We start from the raw sequence: 8,929 nt of genomic DNA on the forward strand, positions 1-8,929 counted from the left end.
AGAGAGAGAGAGAGAGAGAGAGAGAGAGAGAGAGAGAGAGAGAGAGATCACATTTCTACTGTTTCTAGTCTAGAAAATATTTATGATATTAGCCTACCCACATGTTCATATGTCCAGGATATCACTGATGAAAGATGAAAAGGGAATAGATACATTTTCACAGGGGCTTTCTAGAGTAGATTCTAGCTTCACAGTCATTTAATTACCACACAGTTGATTGGACAGTCCATTGACTTAGTTCATCAGTATGTATACCTTGAACAGGCAACAAAAATGTCAGGAAGGCCAAATGTTTCAATATTGACCTATTACTTCTGATGTACAATGAAGAAAATGGCCTTTCTCAGTTTGCCAAGGCAGAGCATTTTTTAAAAAAGATTTCTGGCTCTCATTGATGTACATGTAATTAGATCAGATTATGAGGGATAAGCAAAGATGGTGCTGAAGACTGGAAGATTCTGTGAATATTAGACACCACTGTGCTTACTATTTGCTAATTGTGAAAAAAAATCTTTGCATAAGGAAGCATAATAATAAGGGTGATTCTCAAATCATGTGACACATATATGCATATATGTATGTAAATATATGTGTGCAGGTATACATGTACACATATGCACAACCATTTAAAACTACATATTAAGTGTTAGTGATACAAAGAGAGACAAAAATGATGCTTATAATGATTAAACTCAAAATATTTGCAAGTTTTGTAGTGGATATACTATCAAAGTCCAAATAGCAGGTGGATTTTCCTTTATGTGTTGGATTTCTTCAGATGTTCTGCTGGTAGATGTTATCTGATTGACTTTAGGAAACCCAGTAATCCTGTAGGGATTTCTCAATGAGATTCATGGGTATTCAGCATATGTTATCTTAGAATTCTGCACAGGAAATACTATGCAAGGAATGTGTGTTCCCCAGATTATGACATACAGTTGGTTTGTCAGTCTATTACATTGGTTCATTAGTATGTATACCCTAAATTGGCATTGAACATTTGCAATGAATTTGACCCACATTGGCCTAGGAGAAGGAGATCTGACTATGTCTTAGCTGAGAAGTTTTATGGCATAATCAATTGTTCCAAGCTGCTATCTAACACAAAACTTTTATTATTATTATTACTATTATTATTGATTTGTGGTTGCAAAGTCACAGAACAACCTGCTCTCAAAACAATCAAAAGTACAGATGACCCCAATGATAGTGAGGGGACATACAACAGCAGTAACTGGTGCAGCACATTGTCAAGAATGTCTTTTACAGGAAAAAAGTGGCATAAAAGACATTATCACATATATGTCTAATTAGAAGAAGTGGTGGACCACTCTGCCATAAGAATGACAGATGACTACATGAATAATAAGTGCTGCATTAAAATTAATGAAATTTCTTCATTCTGGAGTATTCAGAGAGAGGCCTCCAGGATGTTGGTTCAATCATAAAATAAAAACAAAAAAACAAAAACCCACAGAATTTCAGAGTTAGACCTCAACCGCCCCATAATTCCACTCCACCCCTTCAAAAAGACCTAGGGAGGATTAATGGAAAAATATGAAATAGAATCACTGAGTGAAAGAAGATATCAATATTTTAAAAGTTTCATTAGTAAATGAAATACTCACATGGATGAGATCTTGGACACCTCAAAGAATCATAGTAATAATAGAGGCAGAATGTCCTAGTAGAAATTGTCAGAGGTTGTGGATTCAAATCTAAGCTCTAACACTTAATGATTGTGTGACCTTGATAAAGTAACTTAATTTCTTTGAGTCTCATTCTCCTCATTTGTAAAATCAAGAAGCTGGATTGGATAATACGTAATGTCTCTCCTAGTTTTCTGAATCTATAATTGTAAACACACCCTCAATTCATGCTAAGTCAACTCTCAAAAAAGATTTTAAAAGGTCTGAAAGTAGATATGCATGGGTTGTTACTTACTCATAATTCACACTCTAGTCATTTCAGACAACAGTTTGTTAGATAGCTAACATTTTCAGAATGAAGACATTAAGGTATAGGGGAAAGAATATTAACTCTGAAATCAGAGAACCTGCATTCTTGATTCTGATGCTCGTCACCTGAATGACCTTTGGAAAGTTACTTATCTAATCTGGACATCCATTTCTTCATCTGTGTAATGATTTGGTTTAGACTAGATAGTTTCAGATGTCTCCTCAAACTATAAATCTGTAATTCTAAATCTCTGAGGAATGAGATGATTTAGTAAAATTAAAATTTTATCTGAAATATAAACATGTATGGATAGCTTTCAAAAACAAATGGAATCATAATTTTTAATCAAAATCTCAAATTACCTCTGGGAGTGATAGCTTCTTTAACATACGCAGTCTTCTTTTAAAAATTAGTGAAGCTGCTGTTTTTTCTTATTTTCAAGACTACATTTTCGTCTACTTTTTTAGTCCCCATCCTCAGTTGTTTGTCTTTGCTACTATACAAAATGAAACCGAGCTTGCCCTACATGCTCCTCCTGGGATCTCAGTGTTTAAGTATGCTACTTAAAGGGGTAGATGTTAACACTAATTATTTGGCATCTTTTAGACACAAGTAACATGTTTTCCTGTGCAACTTGGATTCATCCAGGTTTTTACTGTGACTAGAGCTTTCCTAGTGAAAATTTACAGAGCACTGAAAATAAAAGCCTTCCCTTTTCAATTACATCTCCCCAACACTGAAACAAAGTGGATGCTGACACAGGGGAAATGTAAGATTGCTTGATGTTTTTATTTTACATAACACAGTATAATGAGGGCATTGAATCACATATTGGAGTTGGTTGTGACAATTAATTGCATACGTTTTAATGTGTGATTGCCATATCCTCTTCATTCCTGGGTGATCTGGGAGGGAAGGGAGATGAAATGCTGCTTTTTCATGGAATCAACTCTTGAGAATTAATTTTAAATGAATAAAATAAATTAACAAAATTGTCTGTCAACTAATAGAATTCACTATATAGTAGAAAAGACAATTATCTCTGTCAGATTAGTATAACTTAGTGACCTCAGAGTGGACATCTATTTTATTTAGTATGTTAAGATGAATGTATAGTTTCTTCCTGTTCTTTCAATATTTTCCTGTACTAGCTGAATAGTGTCTTAGTGATAGAAGAAAAGGATTAACTTGAATAAAATCCAGTTAAAATGCAAATGAAATGAATTTCTAGGCAATAAAGCATGCATTAAGCTTGGAACACTAATGATCATAATAGTAAAAAGTCTATGGAATATTTTATGTACCCTTATCTTTTTCATCTTTATACTCATTTAGATGGAAGTCTTCAGATATTCTTAGAGACTTTGCATTTCCATTTGCTACAAACATGATTAATGACTTTATTACTCTATTTTCTCAAGAGATAGCTACTATATATACTTCTGTGCATTCTTTACTGAAAGCAAAATGGGAAGAACCATATCAACCTTCAAAGATTTTCATCCATTTCTAGGGGATTACTGGAATTAAATATTTAGGGCCGCTTATAAATTGGCAATGAGATTTCTCATGGGACTTGGAGAATTCCCCAAATTATTAAAAATAATTGTTATAATTAAACTGTCAAATAGACAACAATATGCGATTAAGGTCTATGGGACTGTGTAGTAATATACAGACAAGATAATTTATTATTCACTCAGTAACTGCTAGGGATGCGATGTGCAAAGGTATCAGCAATAATCATGTATTAGTAGGATGTTACTTTATAGTCTTTCCTTGTAGTGATAGGATGGACCAAATCACCCTTTTTTTTACCCAATACTCCTTCAGGAAAATGCTGTTTTTGAGATGACTGACTGAGGTTAGATAAAATTGTCATAGCCGCAGAGAAATTACAGACATTTCATTTGATCACATATTTAGATGAGAAAAGGAATTCAGTAACTATCTAATGTAACCTAATCATTTCATATGTAACAGGGATTTTATTATTTACTGGCCTCCTGAAATTTGTAGTTCAAAGGAACAAACATTCTCTCTTAGTCCTCTTAGTTTGGGAATATTGAGACCTTTGAGGTGGCAATGAGTCCTTGAAGAGATACATATAATCTTCAAGGGATTCTGAGGAGAAAGGAAACTTCAAGAGTTGAGTCAGACAGAATCATTCACCCATCAAAAATAGGTAAAAGGAGAACAAAAAAGCAAGGTGGGATTGTAGCAGAAAAGGAAGAAACTCGGGGACTCAATATAGACCTGTACAAAAATCTTGGAATAGAAAAACTCAGAATAAAGCTACGGCTGTGACCAGCTCTTCCTGGACTGAAGGAAATTCAAGGGAAAAAAATCTACTCTTAGGAAGAAGATTCTGGGAAGATGGAAAGGTAGGTCAGAAAATTCCAAGCTCTCATGATTTTCACCCACAAAAAAGATAAAATAGTACCTTACTGTGAACAAAGTGTGGGTAAAAATAAATAGGAATAGGGTCATAACAGTGGTATTTGTGGGATAATTTGAGAAGATCAGGAAAAAAATAACCAATCCCAAGACTTAGTTTGGTCCCTATGAAGAATAAACATATCCAGGCTAGGGTCCACTTTAACAAACAGCAGCAAGTTGCTTAGACAAGTGGAAAACCCTGGGATTAGCTGAATTATGAAACTACCTCAGCAACAGCCACAGGAACTTTTACCAACCCCCCCCCCAAAGTGAGGTTAGTTGGGCATCTGGGCCCTGGAAGATCAAGGGAACCTCTGCTGACAAGGATCACCAGACTTGGCTCTACAGAGATGAGTGGGGTGAGGGTGGGAGGGGGAAGGTGGGGTGGGGTGTAGCAGCAAGCACCCTAGCATACCCAGGGTGGCTGCCAACACAGGTTCTTAGATCTGCTTTTCTGAAGGAAAACCACTCAGAATGGTTTAACAGTCTTGCTTTTATCAAACATATGTCATTTACCTAGTTCAGGAGAACAAGGTCAGCACCCCGAACTTCAGAGAATACAGAGGTTACAAACAGACAAAAAATACAGACAGAGAAACAGATAAGCAGATAGACTTCCAGCTGTCTGGCCATTACATCTATACCTAGTCTGTTACCAGAGAGGGAAGCACCAACATCTGGGTTTTCAAAGCTGGGGGGCTCAATGGCTGCCCATAGTCTCATCTGGTCAAATCACATAACTCTAAAATCTCACATCAGGGTATATATAGCCTTCTCCTAGCTAAGAAAATATCCCAACCCTCTTGACCCACTGCCTAATAACAAGGCACCAAGGAATGGACATTCCTGAAAAATAAGCCTCCCGCCAGAGGCTCCACGTGACCACATTCAGCCTATTAGATGGGGAGAGTATATTTTCAAATCAAGGAAGGTTCTCAGAGTCACTTAAGCCTATCAAAGGGCCTAGGGGGAGGGGAGATGTTAAATTCCCATTCCCAAAACAGGGGGGGCAAGAAGGAAAGAGCACATACCTGGTGAGTGCAGAAGAAGTGAAACAGAATGCTCCCTGGCTGTGGGCACTTACAGAAGGTTGGAGGTTTGACTTTGGTTGCAGGCTAGAGTGGAGAAATGAAGATCTAGGGCATGAAGCACCATCTCCCATACCTCAGGGCTAGAGGTGATTAAAAAAATTAAGCTATTACCACAAAAAAATGCACAGGCAAAAGAGAAAGAATCCAACCACAGAAAGCTATTATGGGAAAAAAGAAGCTTGGGGTTCATCCTAAGAGGATAATATTGAAGCAAAGAAACCCCCCTTGTATCCCAAAGAGTAATGTTACATGGTAATCTGCCTAAAATAATCCAGAGAAGATCTTAAAAATGAGTTTAAAATCAAATGACAGAGATGGAGAAAAAAAATTAAAAAAAAAAAGAATAATCCAAGAAAAACAAGAAGATTATGAAAGGAAAGTCAACCAATTAGAAAAGGAGGTCCAAAATCTTAGGAAGAAAATGATGCCTTGAAAATTAGAATTGGGCAAGGTGAAGCCAGCTATATTATAAGAGATCAAGAGATAATTAAACAAAATATGAATAGGGAAAAATAGAAGAGAAAGTGAAACATCTTATAAGAAAAATAACTGATCTCGAGAATAGATCAAGAAGAGAAAACATAAAAACTATTAGATTAACAGAAAGCTATGATCAAAAAAAATATTGATGCAATAAAGAAGAAATAATTTGAGAAAATTGTCCTGAAGGTTGAGAACAAGGAGGAAAAGTTAGAAATAGAAAAACATCCATTGATTGCCACTTGGAAGAGATCCTATGAGGAAAATTCATAGGGATATTATAGTGAAATTCCAACCCCCCCAACTCAAGGATAAAATATTATGAGCAACAAATATGGTACCACAATTAGAATCACACAAGACCTATCAGTGAAGACATTAAAGGACCACAGGTTTTGAAACACTATATGTCAAAGGGAAAAAAAACTGGGGCTCCAGCTGAAACTATCTTACCCAGCAAAGTTAAGCATAATCCTGAATCATAAAAAGGGCATTTGATCAACTGTCAGACTTTCAAAACTTCGTTTAAAAATAAGCTGAATTTAATAGAAGATCTGACCTTCAAAAGCCAAGAGAAATATTAGGTACATACCAAAGGCTGATTACAAGGGACTCGTTAAGGACAGCCTGTTGAGTTTCTATATATGTAAAATGCAAAACATATGTCTAAGATTCTTATTAATAATTTGGTATAGGATAAGAAACATTGGGGTTAACCTGAGTATGATATAAATTTAAAAAGTAAAAACCATTTGGGAAAAACCAAAAAAGTAATTATTTTATAAAAACAAGGTGCAAGAGGAAGAATTTTTTTTTCCCTTTCTTTGTATTTAAGTTCCAATATTGAAGTTTATGATATGTTTTTGGTTCTTTTCTTTATTCTATGTTTGTGCTCTGGTGTTTGACCCTATAAAAAATGTAAATATTTTAAAACAGAAAAAAACCTTTGTAAAGATTATATGTGTGTGAATATAAAATCACCACTCTATAATATAGTTCTTGTTCTCTAATTTGTATTAATTCGTGCTTATTTTTTCATATTATCAAACTGTGTGACCTTTCAATGTTTTTTTACAGTTTCTAAAGATAAATAAATGCTTTACAGGAAGGGAGAAAAAACAAAAGTCTTCTTTTTCCTCAATTTGTCTTTCTACGGCTTCTCCATAAACAGATTCTGAAATGACTTTCTGTTTCTTTACCTTAACATTTTCTGGTAACCTGAATTTTTTCCTCAATCTTAAAAACAGCCAAGAGTTAACTGGAGATAAACATTAATTTAAAAAGAACAGATTGCCAGACCTCCATGAAAATGTTAGGCATTTTCCTAAATGGCATCCTTGAATTATTGATTATTCCAAATTTTCTTTAATATAAACTGTATAAGTCAGTAGAAGAGGGTACCATGTACCTCTGAGCAGCCTTTATGTTACCCCTTGGCAAAACAAGAACATTCAATTATTATAACTGCAGGTGGCTGATTAAAACCCCAGAGACAAAGAGGGAAAGGAAGAAAGAATGCTGATAAATATCTATTGATCTACTGTTGCTCATTATCAACCAGTGTTATCAATACAGGAGGGAAGTGAAGCCACTGGAAGGTAGTATCTTTCCCCATAACACACAGATAGTAAGTTTCAGAGAAAGCATTTGATTACAGGGACTCAGACTTCAGAGCTAGTGCCCTTTCTTTTGTGTCATGATGCCATTTGTATCATCTTTTTATTTCTTTTAAGTAGCATCAGGAAATACTACCTTTTATGAAGTAGTATGCTTTCCATTTATTCCACCCTATCAGACCTGTTCTCATTTCACTCAAAGGCTTTTTTAAAGTCAGAGCTATTTAACATATCCTCTTATAAAATAATGTATTATAATAATAGATCATAAAATAATATGGTCATTATGGTGTAAGTACAGTTCCAGAATCATAAAATGTTAATAAGTGTTCAAGGTCAAGAAAATATAGGTTTGGCTGGGAGTTAAATCTACTGGAGCTGGTATATTATGAGCTGCAATAACCTCTAAAGATTCATCAAGTCTAGTCCATGCCAAGAACAGTATCCCATTTAAATGATTAGTTCTGGATTTTTTTCATGATCACTCTTTATATAGCATATGGTATAGCCTCAATGATTAAAGAAGTAATAAAAGAGTCATTTTTGTCTTACAGCAATGTTGTGTTTATGAGAAGTCAGGTCAAACAACACACAAGCAAAGGACTTTTCAAACTACTACAAAAATAAATGCTCATAGGAATGGATCCAGACATGTATGTACTGAGGCTAGTCCTACAGAATGTAGGGAAAATTAATTGATTCAAATCTGAATAGAAATAGGATGTTTTATAAACATCTGTATAGTAAAAGTTAGCAGGTATCAGGAATAATGGATTTATTGAGTGGGTGGTTCCATCTGTTTCCCAAATCTGCTTTATTCACTAGGTGGCAAACCAGGAGTCATATCTATCTCTGCAATAATAGTGGCATTTTTATTTGCTGACAACTTCCTGAAGGAAAATTTCCTTATCATAACCATTTCTCTACTTCCTAAAAATACTTAGTATGATATTGGGGGACCTAGAGAGCACTTTAATATCTGGAGAGAAGTCAATGCCTTTCATTATCAAGTTCAATTCCTTCTTGCTACAACTGAATTAATTTAGAGGTATTCCATAGAAACATAACCTGTTAGGTAATGATCACATGAAGTGGACAAAGTACTGAACTGAGATTCAAAGAACTTTAGTTCTTGTGTGCTCAGATTTTTACTTTTTGTATATTTCTAATTCATATCACTACCTCTCGAAATCTCTTTTAAAGTTAATGGGTTGGGCTAGAATAGTAGTCACAGATGCTGGCACATAGTAGGTACTTAATAAATACCTGGGCAAATCCTCCTCCTCTTCTTCTCCTCCTTCTCCTCCTTCTCCTCCTTTTCCTCCTTCTCCTCCTCCTCCTCCT

This window comes from Petaurus breviceps, unplaced genomic scaffold, assembly GCF_028583685.1.
Source record: "Petaurus breviceps papuanus isolate PSGF00001 unplaced genomic scaffold, PetGlider_PUasm1.0 47, whole genome shotgun sequence".
Lineage (NCBI taxonomy): Eukaryota > Metazoa > Chordata > Mammalia > Diprotodontia > Petauridae > Petaurus > Petaurus breviceps.